General features: G+C 41.5%; 1 protein-coding gene, 1 non-coding gene and 1 pseudogene across 4 annotated transcripts in view; 2 read left to right on the forward strand and 1 right to left on the reverse strand.

Moving 5' to 3' along the window:
* Zfyve9 (zinc finger FYVE-type containing 9) overlaps positions 1-27,033 on the reverse strand; it is a 287,358-nt gene that overhangs the window by 253,099 nt on the left and 7,226 nt on the right. The gene's annotated exons all lie outside the window — the stretch shown is intronic.
* Positions 15,530-18,816, forward strand: LOC103730251 (annotated as a pseudogene).
* Positions 21,314-21,417, forward strand: LOC115069514. Its single transcript, XR_003848777.1, has one exon. It is a non-coding gene; the product is annotated as a U6 spliceosomal RNA (small nuclear RNA).

The raw sequence follows: 27,033 nt of genomic DNA on the forward strand, positions 1-27,033 counted from the left end.
GAAAGCAGTGTGGAGAACTCTTAAAAAACTACAAATGAACCTACCATTTGACCCAGTTACACCACTCCTTGGCATAGACCCAAAGAACTCGTCCTATTGCAGAGACACCTGTACATCCATGTTTGTTGCTGCTCTTTTCACAACAGCTAAGAGATGGAAGCAACCTACATGTCCCTCAATTGATGATTGGATAATGAAAATGTGGGTCATTTATATGATGGAGTTTCTTTCTTTACTCAGCAGTAAAGAAAGATGAAATCATAAAATTCGCAGGTAAATGGATGGAACTAGAAACTGTTATACTAAGTGAAGTAACACAGACTCAAAAAAAATTAACATTATGTTCTCCCTCATATGTGGATCCTAGAACCAAACCCTGATTAAGTATGTATCCAGACATAACTACAGGAACCAGGATAATGGAAAGGAAACAGGGAGGTAAAGGAAAAGAAAGAACTTGAAAGAGAAGAACAGTAGGAAACAGGCCTTAATAAGGGAGATATGGATAAAAATTGGGTTAGTTTAAGGGAGGGGGGAGGGAAGGGTATACAAGGAACCTAGGGGATAAAGGGAAAGAAGGAGCTCAAGAGAGGTAGGACCATAGGAGAAGGGTATTAGTAAGGGAGAAAGGGGGGAAATGGGGGCACCTTAAGTGGGAAAACCATGATGGAGGGGTGAGACAATGCAAGAGATAAACAATGCCTAGCTAGTTTTAAAAACCAGAGGTAACCATATTACTCCTACAATCTACTAACAAATTATACATAGCAGATCAAGAAATATATGTCTAGGTAAGGCTTATCTGGAAAAATTGGTCTTTGTCCAAGATTTATCTACATGACACACAGTAATTAAAAGTACCAGACTGGTGAAACTAACCTTCTTGGATGTTTAACAGACATACTTTGAGGCCTGTACTAATCTGGCCAGAGAGATTTAAAGGATAGTTTTTGCCCGACCTTGCCCTCCAAGGTCGCCTGTCCTCTTGATCAAGGAGGCCAAGGAGACCCCACCAGATGGACTTGAACCAGTGTCCAGTCTATAAAGAAGAGGGTCAACACAGAGGAATCATTTCTTCCATGCTTCCAAGCAAAGCCAACCATGGTTGAAGCAGGACCTTTGACTTAAATTCACATATACAGAACTGGTAGAAGAAAGGAGCCAGGGGCTCCTCCCAAGCCCATGTGACCCCTGAGGAACAGATCCTCAAATGTCCTTAAGAGTAAAAATAAATTGGTTTATCTGGGCCAACTGTATGGATTTAAACACCCAAAAGGACAGTATAACCAAAGATTAAAGGGGCCAATATAATTTTTAAGAGTCCATATGCATAGCTAAAGGCTACATAACAAGCAACAATGCCAGACAGGAGATACCTTCTTTTGAGTTGTTGGCCAGGGTGGCTAAAGGAACTCCCAGATAGTAACCCAGCATAGAACTTGGAAGATGAACAGCAGACCCCAATGTTATCTAAAGGAATATTGACAACTGATTGCTGCTAGATCATGAACAGCTGACCTTCCTAAAACAAAGCGCTCTAGATAGGCTGACTAGATTCACCAGAAGCGCAAGTAGTGGGGAATCGCTGGGGGTGCCGACAACACAGCAGACTGTAGCAGGGATATCAGAGTACAAGGGCTCTAGTAGGGGGAGGGAGGCTATGGGAGGGTGCCATCTGGGAAGTGGGTGCATAGTTGAATAAGATGATTTGGGATGTTCTGTGTGATACACACACACAAAAAAAAATCAACAAACTTTTAAAAAAAGACATATTTGAGGAGGAAGCATAAAAATTTACCTTATGTTGTTTAGCAGAGGTGATAAACATTGCCATTGAAATCTACCCATTGACTTTATAGACATACACATGCACCAAGGATCCAAGTGCAACCGATTATGACTGGTAATAATCTAATACAGATTAGAGATTCATGTGCCAATATCTCAGTGTTAGTAGCAAAAACAATGAGTCCTTCTGCAAGTAATGATATATTCTAAAATGAAATGGAGATATTTTTAAAGGTTAAAAACTCATTCAATTTTATGTCTTACAGGGCTTATAATGAGTTCAATATTATATAACTGTATTAATTCAACTGTGAACCTAGAAACTTACAGCCACTTGTGAAAGAGATGCATATCTCCATGCCTCTGATTATTAAAAATTTAAAAAAAAGATGTACACCACCATGCCCAGCAAAATTTTTTTAATATAGCCTCTTTCTATGTAGCCCTGGCTGAACTGGAACTTCCTATGTAGACCAGGCTATTCTCAAACATACAGTGATCCTCCTGTCTCTGCCTCTTGAATACTGGAATTACAAGTACATACTGCCATGAGCAACTATCAAAAATTCTTATAATCTGCATCATCTTACAATAGGAACTATGTTGACCACTAACTATTGAACCTGAAATATTAATCTTTTCCATTGATAGAATCTAGACTTCTAAACTACTTTGGCCCTATTAAATTCAAAACCCTATTAACAGAATCTCTCCTACATGCTATCTCAGAAGAGAAAGTGCTCTGATTCAAGTAAGCAGACAGATCCACATAGATATACACACCTAAGAACTAGCTCTCTATTTACCTACGCCAAACAGTGGTTATATAGATTGATTCAATCATGTTCCCTCTCCCTTGTCACAACTGGTTTATTCTGTTTCCTCTCAGATATGCATATCATGTACACATGCAGACTTACACACAATACTCTCCCAAGCAAACTGTTCAAGGGTCCCATCATCTTTCCAATGGGTCTTTTATTTGCTAACATAGTTGAGACAGCTCAACAAAGCCACCTGAATCAAGTTGCTCATCTCCCGCTCCACAATGGTGTATTATGCTTTCTCTTCTTGTCTAATTACATTGGTAATTGCTCCAAAAGTGGCAATAGCAGATAAATTCTTTTGTTTTTTAATTTAATAGAATTTTGTTCAGTGTTTCACCATTAGGGTGATAGTTTTTATTGTGTGTGTTTAATAAAAACCAAGCTGAGGCTAGTAGCCTCTGATTAAAACCAAGAATTCAGGCATGGTAGTGGCACATGCCTGTAAGCCCAGCACCCAGGATGCTAAAGCAGGAAGTTCAAGAGTTTAAGACCAATCTGGAATACACAGGGAGCTCAAGATTATCCTGAACTGTCTCATAAAAAGAAAGGACCACCACACACACACACCTACACCCCCCCACACACACACGCACGCACACACACACAGAAGGGGGGAAGGATAAAAAAGGGATCAGTAGTTTCTGAACATTATTATTATTGGTTAATAGTGGCCTGGTTTTTTTTTCTTCTTATTGTGGCAAAAAAATGTGTAACAAAAAGTTTACCAATTTAAACACCATTAAATGTACAGTTCTGTGGTGATAAATACAATCATACTGTTGTACAACTATCACCTTCACCCAGCTCTAGAATTTTTCATGTTCCCAGAGAAACTCTGCATTACATTCATACACATAAAATAAAAATAAATAAAATGTTTTTTAAAAAGAAAAGATAAGGAGCTGGAGAGGTGGTTTAGCAGTTAAGAGCAGTGGCTGCTCTTGCAGAGAATCCAGGTTCAATTGCCAGCACCCACAAGGCAGCTACCAACCATCCTGAAACTACAGTTCCAGGGGAATTCAAGGCCTTCTTCTGACCTCCGCAGGCAGTGCATGACATGGGTGCACTTCATACATGCAGGCAGTATATTCAGACACATAAAATAAAAATAATAAAAAAAATTAAAAGGAAAAGGCAAAAGCTATGAGAACTGACAGGATCACCATGTTCTATGTCATACTGACCAGTGGCATAATTCATCTCAATCAACAAATTACCATGTGCCAGACCACAAGTGAAATATTTATTTTCAATTACAAGTAGAAAACTTATGTCACATACTGCCAAACATATTCAAAAGAAAAAAAATGACAAAATCAAAGTATCTAGAAAAGGTTTTAGTTATTTTTAATATTAATTTGATTTTTATTTATGTATATGTGTGTGTGCCCACAGAGGACAGAAGGGGCCTCAGATTCCTGGAACTATAGCTACAGATAGTTATTAGCCACCATGTACTGGGAACTGAACCCAGGTCCTCTACAAGAGCAGCTAGCACTCTTAACTGCTGAGCCATCTCTCCAGTCCTCAGGTTTTAGTTATTAGACACAAATGCAACTTAGGAAAATATACTCAGACAATCATTATAACATTAGTACCTAACATTTGTTTAGTACTTATGTATGGAAGTGTGTTGCTTATATAGTAACCTTCATAAAAGAACTTGCAAATAAGTGCTAGGCATACAGTAACATATCCCCAGTTGCATTCCCTTCAGGATCCCCTGCTTTTAAGCCAAAGCCATGTTCTTTCTGTGCAGCCTCAGCTAATGACTGATCACAGCATAGGCACTATAAACTGGCCATTTCTGCTAATATAGAAGTTCTCTAAAGGACAATTTTCGCTCCAGAGCTCTCACTTGGTTGTTGGGATCTGCATGGCTCTCTGAGGCTCTTCCTGACAATTCTTCCATCCTTTTCTCAGGACTCCTTCCCTCCTACATAAACCTCTTATATTCCTAACCCTGTCTTAACAGCTACTTCCTGAAACACTTGAACTGATAGAGTTGGTAGCAGACAAGGACTGAGAAAGCAGGAGGTAAAAAACAAAAACGGGGCCTGGAAACTAGATCATTTACTATACTGCTGGCAATGAAAATCTCATTCCAGGTGGTGTATGAGAGATAGACAGTCCTTGGCACAAGCTGGTGGCCCAAGTAATAAACTTCCACAAGCTTTGACTTGAGAGAATGTTCCCAGAGAGAAATTCTATGGCAAGGTAAAGATTAAAAAGTCTGAAAAGTATGAGTTACAAGAGCAACAGAATGAGCTAGCTATTTTGTTGCACAGACTCCCTAGAGAGGACTACTAACAAATAAGTGAGGGCCAAAGGGCTATTTGGTAGCACACAAAGAGATCCTTATCACCTGCAGTGGGAAAGCAACAAAGCACAGAGTAAACTCAGGGTGGTTAGGAACAATTTTTCAAAGCTAAATGCTCAGCCTGGGAAAGTGTTATGCTAAGGTCAGAGTCTTAGTTTAGAAAAACTAGAAGCCTGATTGATGGGAGAGGCCCAAGATGGTGGCCCCTCCAGGATGTCTTCTCCAAACTCCTTTGAACCCAACAAGTTAGCACCCCCCACCATGAGGGACATACTTCCTTTGTCCTTGATACAGAATGCTATCCTCTGAGCTGTCCTAGAGACCCCCAAGATTGAGCTTGTTGACAGCTGTCATTCCCTCATAGAAAGAGGGGTTGGAAAGGGTCACTGGACTCTGACCTGAGATTCCATCCACTCCCTCCTGCACCTCCCAGCCATCTGCATGTAATTCTGAACTAATTTCATGTGGCCTCATGGTTTTGGGAGGTGCTAGAGTATATAGAGTATGAAAGGTTAAAGCATGGAAGCGCCATCTGCGTAGTTATGGGGAAGTCAGTCATGCTGGATGAGACTTTCTGGATGCTCTGGGGTCACCCATGTTTCTATAAGTAACCCCTCACCTATGCTCCCTAAGTAAGCCCAATAAACTCATTGGTTCCCCAAGTTATACTTCGGTGGAACTGTACTCTGGTTTGTCATTGGAGCCTTACAAGGAGGAAGCAGACATTTGTTTACGTCTCCCTAGGGAAAGAATTCTCCCAACAGCCCTGAAAGGTAACATGGGCTCTCCTTCAGATCGTCCCCCATTTCCACTTCTAGTGCCACAATAGTAGTTAATGCTACCCTTACCAAGGACATGATGAGCCTAAAAAGGAAGAAAAGAGAATATATATTCCAAAGGAACTGTAAGAATTAGCAAGTATAAACCAGCAGAATGTAGAGGAATACCTACAGTGCTAGATTCTGAACTTGTTTTATCAAAGAAGTAGAAACATTAGATTGAGTTAAAGTCACTGGGTGGGGTGGAGCACAGAGGAAACAATGTCTTAGGATATAGGAATTAACTGTGACATGAATCTAGGGGTTCTTACTGCCTGGAAGATGGCTCCTAGAAGCCTGGAAAAAAAAATGAAATGCCTGAATGGACATAGCGCAGTGGACAGTGGAGGATGGGATTAGGAAAGCAGGTACGGCAAAGTGGATATATTGTGAAGTTAAAACATTCACCAAGGCCACTAAGAATACACTGTTGGGGCTGGAGAGATGGCTCAGAGGTTAAGAACACTGACTGTTCTTGTAGAAGATCTGGTTCTAATCCCAGCACTCACACAGCAGCTAACAACTGTCCTAACTCCAGTTCCAGGGGATCTGACAGCCTCTTTTGTCCTCCGCGGGCACTGCACGACACGGGTGCATTTACTTACACTCATACACATGAAATAAAAATAATAAAATATTTTTAAAAAAGAATACACCGTTAGAGTTGGGCGTAGTGGCGCACACCTTTAATCCCAGCACTCAAGAGGCAAAGGCTGGAGGATTTCTGTGAGTTCAAGGCCAGCTGGGGCTACGGGGAGACCCTGTCTCAAAAAAAAAAAAGAAAGAAAGAAAGAAAGAAAGCCACTGTTAGAGAGGCACCGCTAAGAAGTTCCGTGGTGTTTTTCTCTAACAGATGTCAGAGTTTGGCTCACTGACAGCAATGGAATGATGGGGCACTGAAGCAATGGCTGCCAAGTGGCAGCACCAGAAGCTAGTGAACCAGTATCAGAATGACTGACAGGAGGATGACAATACGGTTAGACCCTCAGGGGTTGTAGAGCTAGTTAATGGGATATGGTATCCTGAGGAGAAAGGTACACAGTCAATTACAGTCCTACTGAATATATGCACTCAAAACAAACAGGAATAAATAAACAAAAGCTGAAGGTAATTGTCCCAATAAAAAGCTTGTGGCCCCTAACCAATTCCTGGACCTAAGCCAGTTTTCATATCCAGACCCACTGACTCATATATCTCCTTACTGTCTGAAGAGACAGACTTGCAACACCATTACATGAATGGCATGCTGATATTGCAAGGGGCAGCTAACAAGCTGAAGGACTAGAAAGATAAGGATGTTTGAAAGGATGGGATAAAACTCTACAAACACACATCTCTTTGTATCAGTGAGGGTTGGTTCCAGGCCTTCACGTCCTTGGAACAACAAAATCCATGGATACTCAATCCTGGTTACTCAATCTTTGATGCTCAAATCTCTTCCATAAAGTGCATATCATCTACATACATCATCTTGTTATCCTTTAAGTCATCTCCAGATTACTAATAATACCAAGTACAATATAAATGATATATAAATAGTTGTGATACTCTGTTGTTTAGGGAATAATGCCAAGGAAAAATGTCTGTACAGACACATTTGTTTTCTGAATACTTTCAATGGATGTCTATGGATGTGGAATTCACAAATACTTGGGGCAACTATACTCAGGGTTCTGTCATCTCAGTGAAGTTAGGAGTCTGGTGGCAAGGTCATGATAAAGTACCCCTTCCTAAGAAAACTGCTGTTTCTTGCATCATCATAATGACTGATGGACTTCATCAGATTCTAAAAGCAACACATTCCACACAGATTACTGTGACCTATAGGGTGACATGACAGCTTTGAGTGGAAAACAACTCTGCAGCAATTCCAGTTTTACTGAAAGCAGTCCCTAAGCTGTTGGAAATATAAAGAATGGTAACAAGCTGATAAGAAGCCTCAGTGGAAGAATCAGAGCCCAGTTCTACAGGAACTGGAGTCCTACAAGAAACCATGCTATCAGAACAACAGCCCCTTAAGAGATAGAATCTTGAGTCCACCAGAGAGTGCTGGGTTCTGGCCTCCCTCTGAGAATGCCCAGATCCTGCCTCCAAGTGGTGATAAGAGTTATGCAATCTGGGAGTCTTTTAGATAGACCCACTGAAGGGGTACACCAATTGCCCAGAGTGGTCTGCATCCTGATTCCCTATTGGCAATTTGGGTAACCTGTTGAGAGGATGGTTTGATAAGAATAGGAGGTAGGAATTGGCTAGGCAGTTACAGGAAAAAGACTCCAAAGAAAAGTAGCCAGTTTCTTGGCTAAAATTCACAATGTCCTTGGGCTTCCTATCAACATACTCCATTCCAAAGGCCAAAAATGTCTTAAGTATTTGGGAGCTTTTATCTAATCCTTAAAAGATTTTAGGGTTACCTCTTCAGAGGGGGGGAATGTTAAGAGTAGCCAAAAGCCCCTTAAAAAAATAATAAAAGAGTGCATAAAAAAAAAAGAAACAGAGGATCTTATCAGAAAAGATGTATTCTCAAGGTATGTGAACCAATATTTTAGGACCAACTTCTCTTTTCCAATAGAATCTTTACAGAATTGTAGATAAGACTACATGTCCTAGATCTAGCTTGCTATTATCTTTCAGAGTGATTGTATAATGAATTAATACATGTAAATAATTCAGTGTAGAGTTTGTTCCATAATATGTTAAAATATCTGCTTTACTAAGGAAAAATTAAAAATTAAAAATTAAAAAAACTTCCTTCCGGGGCTGGAGAGATGCTCAGTGGTTAAGAGCACTAGTTGCTCTTGCAGAGGACCCGGGTTCGATTCCCAGCACCCACACAGCAGTTAAGAACCGTCCTTAATTCCAGTTCCAGGGAAATCTGATGCCCTCTTCTGACCTCTGCAACATTGCACAACACAGGTGCACTTACACACATGCAGGCAACACACTCATACACATTAAAAACACACACACACACACACACACACACACACCAAAAAACCCTTCCTTCCACCTTTATGGGGGTTTCAAGGATCAAATTCAGGTCAGGCCTGCATTGTCAGGCAGTAAATGCCTTTACCATTGAGCCATATTGACAATCCCTATTTTTTCTACATTTTCAAATGACTTGAAACAAAATCTATTAATCATACTTATCAATTTATAACAGAATCATATACTAAAAATCTTATATCTAGTGGCAGGTACAAGGACAATTTTAAGCACTACTGTAACTGACTGGAATGTTTTAAAGGATAATTAAGCAAGATCTAGCAAATTAAAATACACACATGCCCAAGATATGTACAACTAAGAATCTATCTGTAGTGACACTAAAATGTGCAAAAAGATGTGTACCAGAATGTTTATTACAGTTTGTACATTATTGAACACCTTGAAAAGTATGTATAACATAGTTTTGTATAAAGGAGGAACTATTAAAAAAAAGAGAGATAGAATCTTGATCTTGGGGCACCATGTGTTCAGAACTTTTCATAATGAGCTGAGTTTCTAGGATTCTCAAGTCATAAAGCCAAGAGAGATCAGCAGTGATACATTGTAATGCCGAAGATGAGATGAAACAGAACCAAAGGACAGGAGCTACTGAAGCAGGTAGCCGGGATTCCCATAACACACAATACAATTCCATGAGCACTCTTCTCTCAGCTCACATCTACAGTTGTTTGGAGATCTTAGAAGGCCATCATAAGAAAAAGAAAAAAGCTAAAGTTCACTATGTGAAAGCCAGCTGAAAACAAAACACCTTCATCATAGCCATGCATGAGGGTAATCTTGACAATAGAAAGAAAAACCTTTCTAACAGAGCTTCAAGTAATCCACCTGAGTATGAAATTTTTGTAGAAAGAAAAGTAGACTGAGATGAGAATATATACACTCATAAACAATGGCAAGTGGGCTGGCCAACTGGTTAGAGGCCTTTAAAGAAAAACACCGTAAGAGAGGAGCAAACGAATGAACATAAGGAGTTGAACACAAAGCATAAAATCTGTTTCCTGTATTATGCCCACCAGAAAGCATCTGATACAGAAGAGCCTCTGAACCGCCAAATGGACAAATGACTCAGCTGACATATGCCACCTCAGAACTGGCATGAGGAGGACATGAATGAATAGGTCACTGTAGCAGAAATGAAGATGGAGGAAGGAAAAGGAAGCATGGACTTGAATTTACCAAGTCTGAACATCCACTGCCAAGTTCCCAAGATAGCACTATACTTCAAACAGATCAACAAGCTACTAGATGGTAAGTTGACTACCCTGCATCCTTTCTATCTCAGAAGGATCAGCAATTCAACTGCAAAGAAACAGTTATTACAGGTATGGGTTTGCCTTTCCAGTTAGTAAGAGCCCTAACACCACTACCTAAGGGTCACAGACATCTACTGGGTCTGGATAAGGTCTAGTATGCTTCCCAGGGCTCCACATGTTGAAATTCAATCCCCACTGTAAAGTATTAGGAAGTGGAAACTTAATTGTACTATGCAGCTTAGAGGTGGACCTCTGGAAAGTGATTAGGATCAGATGAAGTCAATAGGGTAGAGGCTCTATGATGGAATCCTGGCTGCTTTATAAGAAAAAGGTGACGACCAAAAGAAACAGATTTATACATGTGTATGTATATGTGTGTGTTGGGGGTGGTATGTCTGTATTCCCTACCCCTTGCACTGTGATGCTCTGTACTGTCTCTGGGCTTTGCTAGCAAGAAGGCCATAACCCTCTGTACCTTCAGAACCATGAGCAAAATAAGTCTCTCTCTCACACACACTTTTTTTTTTTTTTTGGTGTTTTTGAGACAGGGTCTCTCTGTAGCCCCAGGGGGCCTGAAGGCGCTATGTAGACCAAGCTGGCCTTGAACTCACAGATATCTGCCTGCCTTTGCTTTCCAAGTGTTTGGAACGTATCTTTTCTTTACAACTTCTAGTCTGTGATAGTATGTTATTAGCAACTGAAAATGAACTCATATAGTACCTCATCCACAGACACAGAATCCAACTAAAGGATCTTCTTTACAATGAAAGATTTCTGGCAATGTGCCCATAACAGTGAGATTCAGTGATCATTTCCATTACAGCTCTATATAAAACCATAACACAAGAAGTGGATTTTCATACTTGAGTCCTACATGGCCTACTGAAAGCACAGCTGATACTCCAGCTCAGCGGTAAAAGCATGCAATCTCCTCTACTATGCAGTATCTAAACTGATTCAGACCTATATACCTAGTAGCAGGAAAACATGGATCTGAGAGACAGGTGGAAGGAGAAATACACCCACTGTCATCATTCCCAATGATCCGCTGAAGGACTAAGGGGTCTACAGACTTAGAGAGCCTCCTACCAAAAAGGCACACTTTCTTTACTTGGAGACATACCAAAGATTACAATGAACTACAAATTACAACTGCAGCCTGTCCATTTGGAACTCTTTGTATCTAGAAAAGAGACAGAAGAGGAATAATCATCTCTATAGGGTAACTTACCCTCATCTTCAGCAGGAAGTAGCTACTGTTACACAATAGGAACAAGAAGAGGTAGGCATGGAACTTAGATAATCACTAGGGTACCAACTGGAAAAATCTCCTGCCCAGTTATGACTGTGAATGGAAAAACATAGGGACACCTGCCTAAGAAGGTATGATTCTCAGACCCCTCAGAAATAAGAAATAAGCAGCCAAGACCAGGATGAATGATAGCCGAGAGCAAGAACTATGTAGATTGGATAGTAGAAGAAGCAGGCAATGAAAACTATTGTAGCCTGAGATCAGTTACAGCAATGGGGCTGAAACCTCTGAATCACCTCCTTCTACATTTCCCATTAGGAAGGGAGGTTTATGGATCCTAGAGTTGCTGCTCTCAGAAAATGTTTAAATACACAGATCAGTTTAGCACAAGGAATGGACAGTAACATTTACTTAGTTCTTCCTTCAAAAATAGAACTTCCACTGGGGCAAGGAGTGTAGTTAGCTAACAGCCTCCAAGTGCAGCCTGTTCAGAAGTCATTTCAGATTCCCAACTGAGGCCATACTTGTCATGGGCAGCCCCTATCCAGTGATTAAACATGATGGAGGTAGTAGAATCTGGCCACTTCTGCCCAGTGTTGTGCTCCAACAGGCATTTGGTGCTCTAAAGTTCCCTATTCGTTTGGCTGAGATTTTTCTGATCCGCATCACTGACTGAGGTTCTCCCTGGCCAATTCATCCCTTCCCTTTCCTTTCACAGACATTCCTCTCTACTCTTCTCCCCCTAAAAATTCTTTTATACTATTAAACCCATTTCAGTGCCTGCTTTCGGAGGTCCTAAATCCATTCATTCCATTTCTCATTTAACTCACTGAAGTATTACTGTGAATCCCACTCTACAGGAAAGAAAACTCTGGCACAGAAAACTTTGTTAATTTTCCCAAAAACATACCGCAAAAGTACTATAACTGAAATGTGAAGCACCAGGAATCTGAATCCAAAGCCTGAGCTTTGAATTAGTATGCTGGAAGACAAGATGCCATCTTGGTACATACTAGAAGACAAGATGCTATCCTGGTACTATGCTAGAAGACAACACACTATCCTGGCATCTTTGGATGTTAAGAACGTAATTATTTGTTCTATGTAGTTTCAGAAAGCAAAACACGCCAGGCGTGGTGGTGCAGGCCTGTAATCCTAGCACTCAGGAGACAGAGAGACAAGCAGATGTCTGTGAGTTTGAGGCCAGCCTGGTGTACATAAGTGAGTTCTAGGCTAGCTGGAGCTACAGTAGACCCTGTCTCAGAAAGACCAAAGAAAGAAAAAAGGAAGGAAGGGAGGGAGGGAGGAAGGGGGAAGGGAGGGAGGGAGGAAGGAAGGAAAACAAAAGGATTCATACTAGAGAAAAGCAGATTTTTTTGCTAAATATAAAATTAAATACTAATAATGAGCTTTTATCAGCAACAAAATGAGTTCCTTCAGCAAGTAATAAGGGTTTACCAACTGAGAGTTCAAATATTCATGGATATTGTGACAATGAGGCTTTATAAAAACAGTTAAAAGTTGACCTAGAGCAGTGAAAGGTATATTAACATGGGAAACAGGAATTCCAAAGCCACACAAGTTTAGTAACATGTAACTGAACAAATTTCAGCAAGTTCATTTCTGCTCTCAATCTCTGAAGTACTAATGTATATTTACAAATCTCTACCTAATCAATACAACATGCTGAAAACCCAAACTTACGTGATTAAAAAACATTTCCTTGTTCCTAGGGAATACACTTAGCAATCCTGACTTAGGATAATTTCTTTCTAAAGTCACTCTTCACTTAAAGCATCTAAAAGAAGTTAACAAGGTGGGGGGGGCGCTGGAAAGATAGTGCACCAGTTAAGAACACTGACTGTTCTTAAAGACCCAGGTTCGAACCCCAGCACCCACATGGCAGCTAACAATGGTCCATAACTCCAGTTCCAGGGGATCCAACAGTCTCTTCTGTCCTCTGCAAGGATTGCACGACACGGGTGCACTTACCTATATGCAGACAATACACACATACACATAAAATAAAAATAATAAAATATTTTTTAAAAAAGTTAACAAGGAAAAGAAACAACTTTCCAGTTAGCCAAAACATCACCTGTGTATCTCTATCAATATTAATGTTTCTAATACCTTAAGAGTGGGAAGGCACTGGGTGTGGTGGCGCATACCTTTAATCCCAGCACTTGGGAGGCAGAGGCAGGCAGATCTCTGTGAGTTTGAGGCCAACCTGGTCTACAAAGCAAGTTCCAAGTCAGCTGGGACTACAGGGAGACCCTGTCTCAAAAACAAACAAACAAAAAAAAGTGCAAAGGCTATATAAAAAAAATTTGTTATCAAAATGTGTTCCATTCTTTTTAAATGTAAAACACGTCTCTTTGAAGATCTGTAACAAAGGGGCCACATTTTAATTACTAAATTCCTACACTGTAAGCAACATGAAAGCTTTATTTAGTGTGCTACTGATAACAAGTCTCATACAACACAGCTCAAGATGCATTTTCCTCAAATATATGCACACTGTCATAAGCAAGGACAGTAGGGGGTGTGAGCTACAGAGGGAATAGGCCTCAGTCACAAACTAATGTTCAGAGTTTCAATGTTTTTACTCAGAAACATACCATCTTTATCACTTATAAGGAAGCTATTATATAAAACCCAATTCCTTCATCTTGGTCCTTGCATCTTTCTCAGCCTCTACCAGCTGCCTACCACTCCCAATTCTTTACTTCGCCTATGTCAGTTTGTCCCTATTATGGGGAGGCATCTACAAGCCATTTATCTTTTTACTCGTTCTTTAGAAATATTGAATAGAGTACTGGGGCTGGAGAGATGGCTCAGCAGTTAAGAGCACTGACTGCTCTTGCAGAGGACCCGGGTTCAATTTCCAGCACCCACATGGAAGCTAAGAACCATCTGTAACTCCAGTTCTAGGGGATCTGATGCCCTCTTCTGATCTTCATGGGCACTGCACAACATGAGTGCACTTACACACATGCAAGCAATACACTCATACACATAAAATAAGTCGCATGTGGTAGAAGGAAAGAGCCAACTTCTACAAGTTGTCCTCTGATCTCCACACGTGTACCCACACACATTCATACACAAATAAATATTTTTTAAAGTTAAGTGAATTTTGGCAGACTATTATGCCATGAAAGTCTTTTTTAAAAAACACACATCTACTCTATAATAAAAGTTTGTGGGGTATTTTTTAGTTTTTATCTTTTTTTGTTTTTCTGGTTTTTTTTTTTTTTTTGAGACAGGGTCTACCTGTAACCCCAACTGGCCTGGAACTCACTATGAAGACCAGGCTGGCCTTGAACTCACAGAGATCCGCCTGCCTCTGCCTCCCAAGTGCTGGGATTATGAGACATTAGAAAAGAACTGAATCATATTACACACAAAAATAAATGCCTAAGCCTGGGGTGGTGGCTTACACCCATAATTCTAGCACTCTGGAGGCTGAAGCAGAAGGACCAGGAGTTTGAGGCCACTGTGGGCTACATACAGTGTGAGACCCCCATCTCAAGAGGAAAAAAAAAAAGAGCTTTTCATGAGTCCCACCAAAAATGCTCTAGTTTTATAACTTCATATAGAAATTATGGGATTCACATCAACTAGAACGCTGTTAAAGAAATCAATGCTAATCTTTCAGTTCAGTTCAGTCAGAATACATTCTAAAGTGATTTGGGAGGGTGGGGGGAGAGAAGGAATGCAGTGCTAGGGATCAAATCCAGAGCCTTGAATATGGTGAGCAAGTACTATACCTCTGAGCTATATCTCTAGCCCTCAGCCTCTGAAACAAGGATCTCAGTAGGGTCTTACCAGGCTGACCTCAAACTCATGATCCTCCTGCCTCAGCCTGGGATTTCAGGCTTATGCCACCTTGTCAAACTCTCCAAAAGTGATCTTAAAATGGGAAAATACTATGGATGATATAGAATGAAGGTCCCAAACTTGTACTTTGTTACTCAAACAATGACTCACTACAGTTTTTCCTAATTGGTTTGAAAGGAAGAAGTTAGAAAAAACTTCAGAAACAAGTCATTATTGTTATATTTTAACTATGTCCCACAAAACCTCATAGAAAAGCTTTAATACCTTGAATGCAGAATAAGTACAGAGTAATATTCTAAATATAAGAATAAAGAACAGAAAAAGGCTGAGCTCTAGCACTAGGGTAAGCAAAGAGGAAGAGGAACAGTGCTGGAACCCTAGGGGGAAGCCAGCAGAACACCCAGTAGTCACCAGGGGCTACAGGAAGTACTTGGGGAAACGGTGGTGGCAGCATATGTGTGTACACGTGTGTGTGTGCCTGTGTGTACATGTGTATCTGTGTCTGTGTGTCTGTGTGTGTGGCCAGTGTAGCACAGAGCCGCAGCAGGTTTGGGCGGGTAACATCACCCATGAGAAGTTGTTCACCAAGAAGCTGAACAATGGACTGAGTGTAAGCAGTGTCTGGTTCCAGATCAAGAGCCTCTGTGAGAAGGCTAATGATTCTGACAAAAGAATCCAAAGTGCAAGAGGTTCAGTGTCCACTCACTGTCTATGGAGATGTTCACAGGCTATTTCATGATCTTATGGAACTGTTTAGAATTAGTAGCAAATCACCAGAAACAAATTACTTGTTTATGGGATAGTATGTGGACAGAGGATATTATTTAGTGGAAACACTTGAACTGCTTACTCTTAGGGTTTGCTACCATGAACATATTACCATCACCATTCTTTGAGGAAATCATGAGAGCACACAGATCACACAAGTTTGTGGTTTCTGCCAGGCATGCTGGCTCACACTTTTAGTCTCAGCACTCGGGAGGCAGAGGTGGACCGCTGTGAGATCCAGGCCAGCCTGGTCTACCTAGCAAGTTCCAGGCCAGGTGAAATTATAGGGACACTGTATTAGTCACTTTTCCATTGCTGTGATAGAAACAATGACAAAAGCAATTTATAGAAGGAAGAGTTTATTTGAGCTTATGGTTCCAGAGAAATTACAGTCCATCATGGCAGGGAGGCATGGTGGCTGGAGGTGGCTGGAGCAGGAGCAGCAGAAGCTAAGCTCTCACATTATCACAAAGACACAGGAAGCAAGAGAGCAACTGGAGATCTGGCAAGGCTTAGGAACTCTATAAGCCCACCCCCAGTGATGTGCTTCCTCCAGAATAGCCACACTTTCTAAAACCTCCCCAAAACAGTGCCACCATGTGGGGACAAAATGTCCAAATACTTGGAGCCTATGGGGGACATTCCACTCATTGGCCCCCATAGGCTCATGACCATATAAAATGCAAAATGCATTTAGTCCACCTTTAAAAGTCCCCATAGTCATTATCAATCTCACTACTATTCCAAAGTCCACAGTCCAAAGTCTCTTCTGAGACTCAGGTAAATATCTTAACTTTAAGCCTCTATAAAATCAAAAGACAAATTACATACTCCCAACATCCAGTTGAACCGAGTACACATTACCATTCCAAAAGGGAGGAATGGAGGCATAGTAAAGAAATATTGGACTGAAACCAGACCAAAAACCAGCAGGGCAAACACCAAATCCAGTAGCTCCACATCCAATTTCTGGCACTTTACTTCCAAAGGGCTTAGATGGCTCAGCCTCTCTAGCTTTGCTATGTGCAACACACATCTCTCTCTTGTGCTGGTACCACTCCCTGTATGCAGGTCTTCTTGGCAGATGCCTCACACCTCTGGCATCACGAACTTTTTGGAGTCTGCACTGCCAAACAGGCTTCACCTTCATAGCTTTGTGCAATGGCCCATTAGGGCCTTCTCTAGGCAGAGGCACCCCTGCTGCATGCTGCCTGGCCTCAGCGGCTCTCTGAAACCATGGAGGAAGAACTGATGACCCTTCACTCTTGCATCTTTCATGCCTCTAAAGCCAGCACCGGGTGAACGACACTGCCAAGTTTGACTTCAAGTTTGGGATGGACTCCAGCCTGTTTTATCCATTTTAGAAGCTCGTCTCTTCAGTGGTCCTTGCAGCATTTTCCTTTCACAAGATGGAGGCTTAACTGGGTATGGTCTTGCCCTGGAGGCACTCTCTCCACTGTTTAAGTCTGAATCTCTAGGCCCCTCCTTAATCACTTTAATCTCTTTAATCACTTTAAGCTCCTTATCAATGGGATCCTCTCCATCACGTGCCAAGGCTCCAACATTTATCTTCCTAGTGCTCTTTTATAATCCAAATTGTATTTCTTTCTGCCCCATTTGCTTTTTCACTGTAGAGCTGCATAATATTCACCATTAATAGCCACACCACCATTTCTACATTAGGCTGCCTTGAAATTTTTTCCACCAGAGAAATTAGTCTATTGCTTTTCAACTTAGCCTCAGACAAGCTTTTAGGTCAAGGGCAGACTCCAGCCAGACTCTTTGCCAATATATTCCAAGTGCTGCTTAAGTCCTTATTTCCCTCTGGAACTACATTGTTCTCAGCACTACTTTCTTCCAGGTGTTTACTAGAATGGCCTGTTAATGGCTTTTCTAGTCTAAACTTCCAGAGTCTTCCACATTCCTCCAAAACCCCACATAGTCAGGTTCTTCATAGCCAACAGCCCACTCTCTGGTACCAATTACTGTATTAGTCACTTTTCCGTTGCTGTGATAGAAACATTGACCAAAGCAATTTATAGAAGGAAGAATTTATTTGAGCTTACAGTTCCTGGGGAATTATAGTCCATCATGGCAGGAAGGCACAGTGGTTGGAGGTGGCTGGAGCAGGAGCAGCAGAAGCTAAGCTCTCACAACATCACACAGGCACAGGAAGCAAGAGAGCAACTGGAGATCTGGCAAGGCTTAAGAACTCTCTAAGCCCACTCCCAATGATGTGCTTCCTCCAGGACAGCCACACCTTCTAAGACCTCCCAAAACAGCACCATCATCTGGGGACAAAATGTCCAAACACTTGGAGCCTATGGGGGACATTTTCATTCAAACCATCACAGACACCCTGTCTCAAAAAGATAAAAAATAATAATAAAATAACAAGTTTCTGGTTTCTACAATGAGTGTTTAAGAAAATTTTGCCAATGTTTGGAAATATTTTACAGATCTTTTTGACTATCTTCCTCTCACTGCCTTAGTGGATAGGTAGACCTTCTGTCTACATGGTGGTCCTTCACATCTGTAGACATACCAGATCACATCAGAGCACTTGATCACCTACAAGAAGTGCCTCATGAGGGTCCAGTATGCGACTTACTGTGTTCAGATCCAGAGGACCTCAGCAATTCGAGTGTATCTCCTAGAGGAACTGTTACACCTTTGGCCAAGACATTTCTAAAACATTTAATCATGCCAGTGACCTCAGTGTCCAAAGTTTATCAGTTGGTGATGCAGGGATATAACTAGGGCCTTGACTGGAATGTAGTAACAATTTTCAGTGCTCCAAACTATTGCTATCATTGTGGTAACCAAGCAGCAATAGTGGAACTTAATGATACTCTAAAATATTTTCTTGACATCTGATCTAGCACCTCATAAAGGTAAGCTACATGTTACTCATCATTCCCCAGACTACTTCCTGTAATGAAAATGTAAACTTGTACAGTATTGTCATAACCTAAAGGAAATGAGAAGAGTAGCAGTAACTCCAGAGTGTCAACTAATAGTTAACATTCAAAAAACTTGCTTTCACATAGAACAAGAGATGTGTCATATAGAAATTCAAGGCCTCTTGTCATCAACAGCTATGACCACTTTAGAAACAGTTTATTGCATACTCAAGGGACATTGCTGATCAAGAAACCAGTCTCTGACATAGTGCTATTTGTAGTTACTTTTGCTTTCTCTGAGAGATTATAAATAGTAAGATGTAAACATTAACACCTTGTGAGTTCAATATAACTTCCCATTTAGTTATAACTTTACTCAGCATGACTATAAGGATAGTAGCAAATAATCTTAATGAACATTTTCTTGAATAACTAAGGCCTCCTACTTATTTTCAGAGATACCATTTAATTTAATTGTATGATTTGTCTGCACTCAGTTTATCCCCTTCTCAAATCTCTGCCCCATGTTCTTCATTATTGTCAGAAAACTTGTTGCGATGTTTTGAAGAACTGTTTCCTGTCTTGTAAAATAATGTTATTGCACAAGAGGACTATAGTGTTTTTCATAACTTGTGAACTAAGAAAAAAATAAAGATAAAGACTAATAGATTTTTCTTTTGTGCTTTGTTTTGTTTGAGACATAGCCTACTAGACTGGCCTCCAACTCACAACGATTCTCCTGCCTCAACCTCTGAATGCTAGAATTACAGATGTATACCACCATGCCCAGCAATTAATTTGCATTTATATAAAATTATATAACATAGATAGGTAGTGGTAATCCTTAAAAATCTTCCAGACCTGAGCACTTTGAAATATTAATATGCAACTGGACTCTAATTTTTAGAAATGTTTTAAAGGAAATGAGTTAAAGGAAAACCAAACCAAGGGCTTACAATTGCCTTCTGTTAATAAATGTTCTTTAGGGCTGGAGAGATGGTTCAGTGGTTTAGAGCACTGGCTGCTCTTGCAGAGGACCCAGGTTCGAGTCCTGGCACCCACATAGCAGCTAACAACTGTCCATAATTCCGGTTCCACAGGAATCTGACGCCCTCTTCTGACCTCCACGGGCACTGCACAACATAGGTATATTTACCTACATGTAGGCAATACACTCATACACATAAAATGAAAATAATAAATAAATGGAAAGAGAGTCCTACAAGCTCCTGGGACCTTGCTTATATGAATCTACAGCAATGGTGTCACGTACACAAGTCCCATGCAAACTCAAGTAGACAAAAACCCAGCATAGAACTGGGGAAATGGACAGCAGACCCCAATCTTACCTGAAGAAATACTGGCAACTGATTACTGCTAGGTAAGAAAGAGCTGATCTTCCTAAAGTAGATAAGCTGACTCTAGATAAGCTGACTAGGCCTCAGTAGATGAACTTACAACTGAGGAACTTCTGGGGACACTAACTTGACACAATAAGCCTTCCTTAACACAAATGACAGAATGTATGAATTCTAGTGGGGGGGGCTATGGGAGGGTGCCAGTGGGGACCAGGGTATAAAGATGACTAAGAGTTATTGAGATGCTCTGTATGAAGTACACAAAAATTCAATAAAAACAAATTTTTTAAAAAGTTACCTATTAACTGTATCAGTCCTATACTGAACAAAGGAGTATTTAATAAAGTTCAGTGTGTTTAAATAATAATAATAAATAAAATATTTAAAAATAAGTAAATGTTCTTTAAGATAGGAATGGTAATGCTCCCCTGTATTTCCAGCACTTGGGAGGCTGAGGCAGAAGAATTGCTGGAGGTTTGAGGCTAGCCAGGGGCTACATAGTGACTTCCAGGCCAGCTTGAGCTACAATATAACAAAACAAAACTCTTTAAAATAAAAACTCTTGGGACTGGAGAGATGGCTCAGCGGTTAAGCGCACTGACTACTCTTGCAGAGGACCTGGATTCGATTCCCAGCACCCACATGGCAGCTACGAACTGTCCTTAACTCCAGTTCCAGGGGAATCCGAAGCCCTCTTCTGACCTCCGTGGCATTGCAAAACATGCGTGCATTCACATACATGCAGCCAATACATTCATACACATAAAATAAAAATAATAAATTAAAAAAAATTTAAATAAAAACTCTTAGCCGGGCGTGGTGGCGCACACCTTTAATCCCAGCACTTGGGAGGCAGAGGCAGATGGATCTTTGTGAGCTCGAGGCCGGCCTGGTCTACATAGGGAGTTCTAGTACAGCTGGGGCTACAGGGAGATGCTGTCTCAAAAAGACAAAAAAAAAAAAAAAAAAAAAAAAACTCTAAAAATAGCTGGAGTCCAGCTCTGCTGGTGGCCCATGCCTTTAATCTGAGCTCTTGGGAGGCAGAGCCAGGAGGATCTCTGTGAGTTCAAGGCCAGTCTAGTCTACATAGTGAGTTCCAGGCCAGCTGCAGCTCCCAGGAGATCCTGTCTCAAAAAGATGAAAAAAAATGGGAGAAAAAAAAAAATCTGACATCATGCTCACTTCAGCAGCACTGATACTAAAATTGGAGTGACACAGAGATTAGCATGGCCCCTGCACAAGGATGACACACAAATTCGTGAAGCATTCCATATTTTATATGCATTTTCATCACCACTCAATATGATTAACCAGTTGTACCCAAACAGTTCACTAGAAAGTTCATGGCTTCCAGCCTCAAATGTAAAAACATTTCTTATCATCAAAGAATCTGGTCATTTGTCTGCAAGTTAAAGCTTCAACAATTTATACCTAATGACTGTAAACAAAAGTTATGAATATCAAATAGAGCCTTACCTTACCACTTCACACTTACTAGGTGTTAAGGTTCAGATAGCCCTGCCCCCTCAAGGACTTCTCATGCTCCTGAGAAAAGGGAACCTAGCTGATAAGCACCCTGGTCTTTGAAGTCAAGAGAAGCAGACTTTTCTCTACTTTTTGGCCAACACAGCAAGCTTCCCCTTTGATCTCTAAAGAGAACAGGTTTTAATAGTCCCTGTCCCTGTCCCCATGTCCAGTCCCATCCAGTGTCCTCTGTGTGTGTGTGTGTGTGTGTGTGTGTGTGTGTGTGTGTGTCTCCTGCCAACTTTAAAAAAAAATAAAAAGACCCCAGCTCACCCGGGTAGACACTTTCCCTGTCCAGAAGGGAATCTGTCCCATGTGTTCCTTTCCTAATAAACTCTGCTTTCTCCTGATTAACCCTATTCGTCATATGGTTACTTTTTATCTATCACCAGGATGGTTTTAATTTTAAAAGACAGATAACAAGAGTTGGTGAGGATACGAAGAAATTAGAATTTTCACACACTTGCTGGTGGGAATATAAAAGGTTGTGGCCATTTAGTAAAAGGTTAAACACAGAGTGACTATTTGACCCAACAATTCTACTCCCATGTATAGCCTAAAGGAAATGAAAATGTATGTCCATATAATAATTTATATATAAACATTCATAATATTATTAATAAAAGCCAGAGTGGAAAAAAAAATCCAAATTTCTAAATGAATAAGTAAAATGTAATATAGCCATACAACAGAATATTTGATAATAAGAAGAAATAAACTATAGACACATTGCTATTAAGCCCTGAAAGCATTATGCTAACCTAAATAAAGCAATCACATCATATAATTCTATTATTTTAAGTGTCCAGAATTGATAGGCAAATCCATAGAGGCAGAAAGTACATTATTAGTATTTTCCCAGGGATGGGGGATTAGGAAAATAAGGATTGCTAATAAGACACCAGTTTGAAGTGATGAAAATGTTCTAAAATTAGGTAGTGGTAATGTTTACACATCTTTGTGACTATAGTAAAAGCCATTGAATTTTATACTTTAAATGTGTCAAATATATGTATGTGAATTATATTTCAATAAATAAGACTATAAAAAGATTCTAACCTGATATTCTAAACTTAATTGAAATATATGTGCTCTTCATTTATATTTTATTTTTGTTTTCTATTTTTAAACCTATGTGTCTGTGTGAATGTATGCCACTTGTATGCTGGTGCCCACAGAGGTCAGAAGAGGTGTCTGATCCCCTGGAACTGGAGTTATACCCAACAGAAGTGCTGGGGCCTGAACTCCGGTCCCTCTAGAAGAACAGCAAGGCTCTTAACTGCTAAGCCATCTTACCAACCCTCATTTCATATTTTAAAATCTCTCTAAACTAATGTTGTTTGGGGCTGCCAGAAGTCAGAATTGAGTAAAGCTCCAAATTTCCCTAATTAAATGAAAAACTCTAGGCTCATATTATTATTTCTATAGGTCTTATTCCTAAAGCTCCTTTAAAAAAAAAATTACCATTTACATTTCATTTTTTAAAATCTAGGGCACAGATTTACTACTTCTAGATTGTTTTGTTTTGTTGTTTGCAGTGCTGGAAGCTGAATTTAAGGACCTCACATATGCTAGGCAAGTGCTTTACCACTGAGCTATATTCTCAGTACTCATTTTTTGTTGTTGCTATTGTTGTTTTTTTATAGAGAAAAATCTCCCTAATTATCCCAGGCTAGCCTCAAACTCACTAAGTAGCTGGGCTCTTCTCACACTCACAATGATCCTCTTGCCTTAGGCATGCCAGTGCTGGGATTACATGTATGTAACCACCAGTGCTGGGATTACATGTATGTGACCACCAGACCCGGCTTCCCTACTACTACTACTTTCCTTTTATAAATATAACGAAATTACCACCATAAAAATTTTGCAACAATCTTAAAGATATATTATCATAACAAAAAAGGAAAAAAGTAAAATCACTACAGACTACAGAATTATCAATTTAAACTAGTATGCCAAGGGGCTGGAGAGATATCTCAGAAGTTAAGAGCACCCACATGGCAGCTAACAGCTGTCCCTAAAGTCAGTTCCAGGAGATCCAATGCCCTCTTCTGGCCTCTGCTGGCACTGAATGACACTGGTGCACATACATGTAGCAAAACTCTCATATACATAAAATAAAAATCTAAAACTAAAATATTATACCCAAAGGTCTACAGCAGCAAAAGCATTAATTTTAAATAAATATTTTTTCATTACTTATTTGGGGGCTGGAGAGATGGCTCAGCAATTAAGAGCACTGGCTGCTCTTGCAGAAGGGGGTTCGAATCCCAGCACCCACATGGCAGCTAACACCCTAACTCCAGTTCCAAGGGATCCTATGTCCTTTTCTGTCCTCCGAGTACACTGCAGGGCATGGGTGCACTTACACACATTCAGGCATAACACTCATACACATAAAAAAAAAATCAAAAAATAAATAACTAAATATTTACTTATTTTGTGTGTATGAATCCCTTGCCTACACATATATAAGTGCACCACACGTGTGTCTGGTACCCTCGGAGTGTTTGAGACCTCTGTTATGCAAAGTAGAAGTCCCTTCACGACCGGACAGCTCATGCAGCTCGGGATCATGTGCTGAGGGCTCCTTTCATAGCAGGGTGTCTTCCTGGCATCTTTCCTGTCTCTCCTTTTGAAGTGTCCGCCACAAATGCCATATCATAAACATGGCCTTTGGCTCTGAAAGGTACCATGCCTTCCTGTAATTTCTCCAGGCAGACAGCAGTCTGGCAGAAACCCACTTCCATATGTAAATAGAATGCCTCACAAAACATCTAACAGCCAAAGCTTTTACCACTACCCCCATGGTATAAGTATCCTAGCTTTCTCTTAATACACAGAGAGCTAGGTCGCAGAGATCTAGGTCGCAGAGAGCTAGGTCGCAGAGAGCTAGGTCGCAGAAAGCTGTGACACAGAGAGCTGGGTCACAGAGCTGCTGAATTACTGAGAGCAGAGACACTTAATAAATCTGTAACACAGACTAAGCCAAGTCTTGAGTCCTGTGCCTTACTACCTGCAACCTAGCCTCTCCGGGGGGCAGCACTCCCTCGTGACCAACTTATGGACATCCTAGCTTTCGCTGTCCCCGTACTTCTCCCGCGAGGCCCAGGTGGCCAGTGGACCTCACATCCTGAGGAAAAGTACACGGGTGGAATAGGGACGGGATTTCGGCAGGACAACACTCCTGCAGCAGAGAAGCTCCCAGAGACACAGGACCCGAGCTGCCGGGAAAAGCCTGCGGAGCACCCGCCGCCGCGGCCAGAGACGCCTGTGGCCAGACCGGCCAGCGACTAGCCAGGTGTGGCGGGGGGGGGGCCTTCCAGGACAACGCTTCTGCAGCAGAGAAGCTTCCAGAGACATGGGACCCGAGCCGCCAGGAAAAGCCTGCGGGGCACCCGCCGCCGCGGCCAGAGACGCCTGTGGCCAGACCCGCCAGCGACTAGCCAGGTGTGGCAGGGACCCCGAGATCCAGGGGCCCAGAGTGACCCCGAGATACCCGCGCATACCACGCCTGAGGCCCATAGAGACACAGAGAAGCCCGCGGGACCAGCCCAGCTTTCCTCCAGACGCACGGCAGGGGAGTGCCATTCTGGGAGTGCACCCAGAGAGTGCATGCACCGGCGGGGGAGCCTACGGATCCGCCGTGCCATTCCAAGAGTGCGCCCAGAGAGTGCGCACGCCCCATATCTGGCGCCCAACGTGGGGCCCTCTGAACAACGTGGAGCTTAGCCTCTGAACCTCGTGCCAGCTAGGAGCTGGTGCCCACAGAAACACTAGAATCCGTGAGTATCCCTCCCACTCAGGAGGGTAATCTAATCTCTTCCTCTCTTCTAAATTTCCTCCTTTTCTTTTCCGGTCTAGAAGTACTCGCGAGGGACCGCTAGGGCCAGAGAGACAACTGAGGTTTCCTGGCAAGGGCTACCCCCTGGTGTTAACTGAAGGTCTCTCTGACCCCCAAGGGGACCCTGACTACCTATACAGGTGTGGACAAAGACCTCTATCTAGACATCTCTTTAATATCAAACCTGGTGATGCATCGGCCAAATAAGAACCATTAGGGGTGGCCACCAGCCTCTCAAATTTGTGGGCAGGTCTTGTGACTGGGAGCCACTGTGATCCCCTGAAATTTTTATTTCAGGAACGTCACTTTGGAAACCGTCACTTCTCAACTTTTCTATCTGAACACTGTTAGAGAAAAATCCCCAAAGATTCCAGGGATCTCCACCAAAGCTTTGAAGTCAGGCAGAATTCCTCTAGCCAGCTCTGTCTCCCTACCCGCAAACATTCAAGCAACAGGAAAAAGCCAGTTCAGTAAAAATTCAAATTAGCTAACCCCTGCCGAGCGCCCGCAGCCAAAAGAGCTCTCAGACAAAAAATTTAAAGTGACACATTTTTCCTCTGCAGTCTCAGCCAAGGCGCTTCTGCCCTCTAGTGTCCGACTGCTGTAAAAACATCTAAAAAAACAACAAAAAAAAATGTGGAGCTTTCTTTCACATTTGGCATATAAGAAAGAAGCCCAAGAAAAGCATGATTTTCCTCTTTCCTTTTTCCCAATAATGGCAGCCATCCAGCAGTGCTTAAAAAACCCACCTAAAATTGAAGAAAGTTTACAGGCACCAGAGAATAATAAAAGAGAGGTTTTAGATGATAAAAAAGACCCTAAAAACAGCCTAGTAGCAGATTCAACAACTTCAAAAATAAAACCGGACCAAGCCAAACAAAATCCACCCATCAGTAAAATTGATCCTCACCCCTCTCTTGCTGATTCAACAAGCCCAGATACTAACACCCAAATTTCAAAAGCTTCCAAAAATCCTCAGGTAAATTCTCCTCCCCCTTCACCTCGGCTGCCTCGAAGCCCTGCGGCACCTCCACCCCCTGTGGCACCACGCCCTACAGCCACAGAGAAACTGTGTAACCTTAGAGACAGTGAGAGCTGCCAGCCTCAAAATTTCCAGCCTCAGCGGTCTCAGGACCCCCAAAACCCACCAATAGAGGCTTTTCCTGTCAATTTACAAATAACCAGGCAGCGTCCCCTAGCCTGGTATCCACTCCCTGCAGCAGAGCTTAAAGATTTGAGACAGGCTGTAAGGGAGGATGGAATTCATGCTCCTTGGACTAAATCCATACTGCAAACATTTAATACTAACCTGCTTCCCCAAGATTGGAGAGACATTTGTAGATCTACCCTCCCCAGTCCATTATTTGTACAATGGGAAGCCTTATTTAGAGATGAATGCCTAATGCTAGCTAAGAGAAATGAAACTCATAATCAGCAGCTGAGACCTCAACCAGGACAGGATCCGCCAACTGGAATTGGAATTATGACCAGCTTTTTGACCAGGGTAATTACTCCACAGGAAT

Source organism: Nannospalax galili, unplaced genomic scaffold (genome assembly GCF_000622305.1).
Source record: "Nannospalax galili isolate Female #2095 unplaced genomic scaffold, S.galili_v1.0 scaffold713, whole genome shotgun sequence".
NCBI classification, from domain to species: Eukaryota; Metazoa; Chordata; class Mammalia; order Rodentia; family Spalacidae; genus Nannospalax; species Nannospalax galili.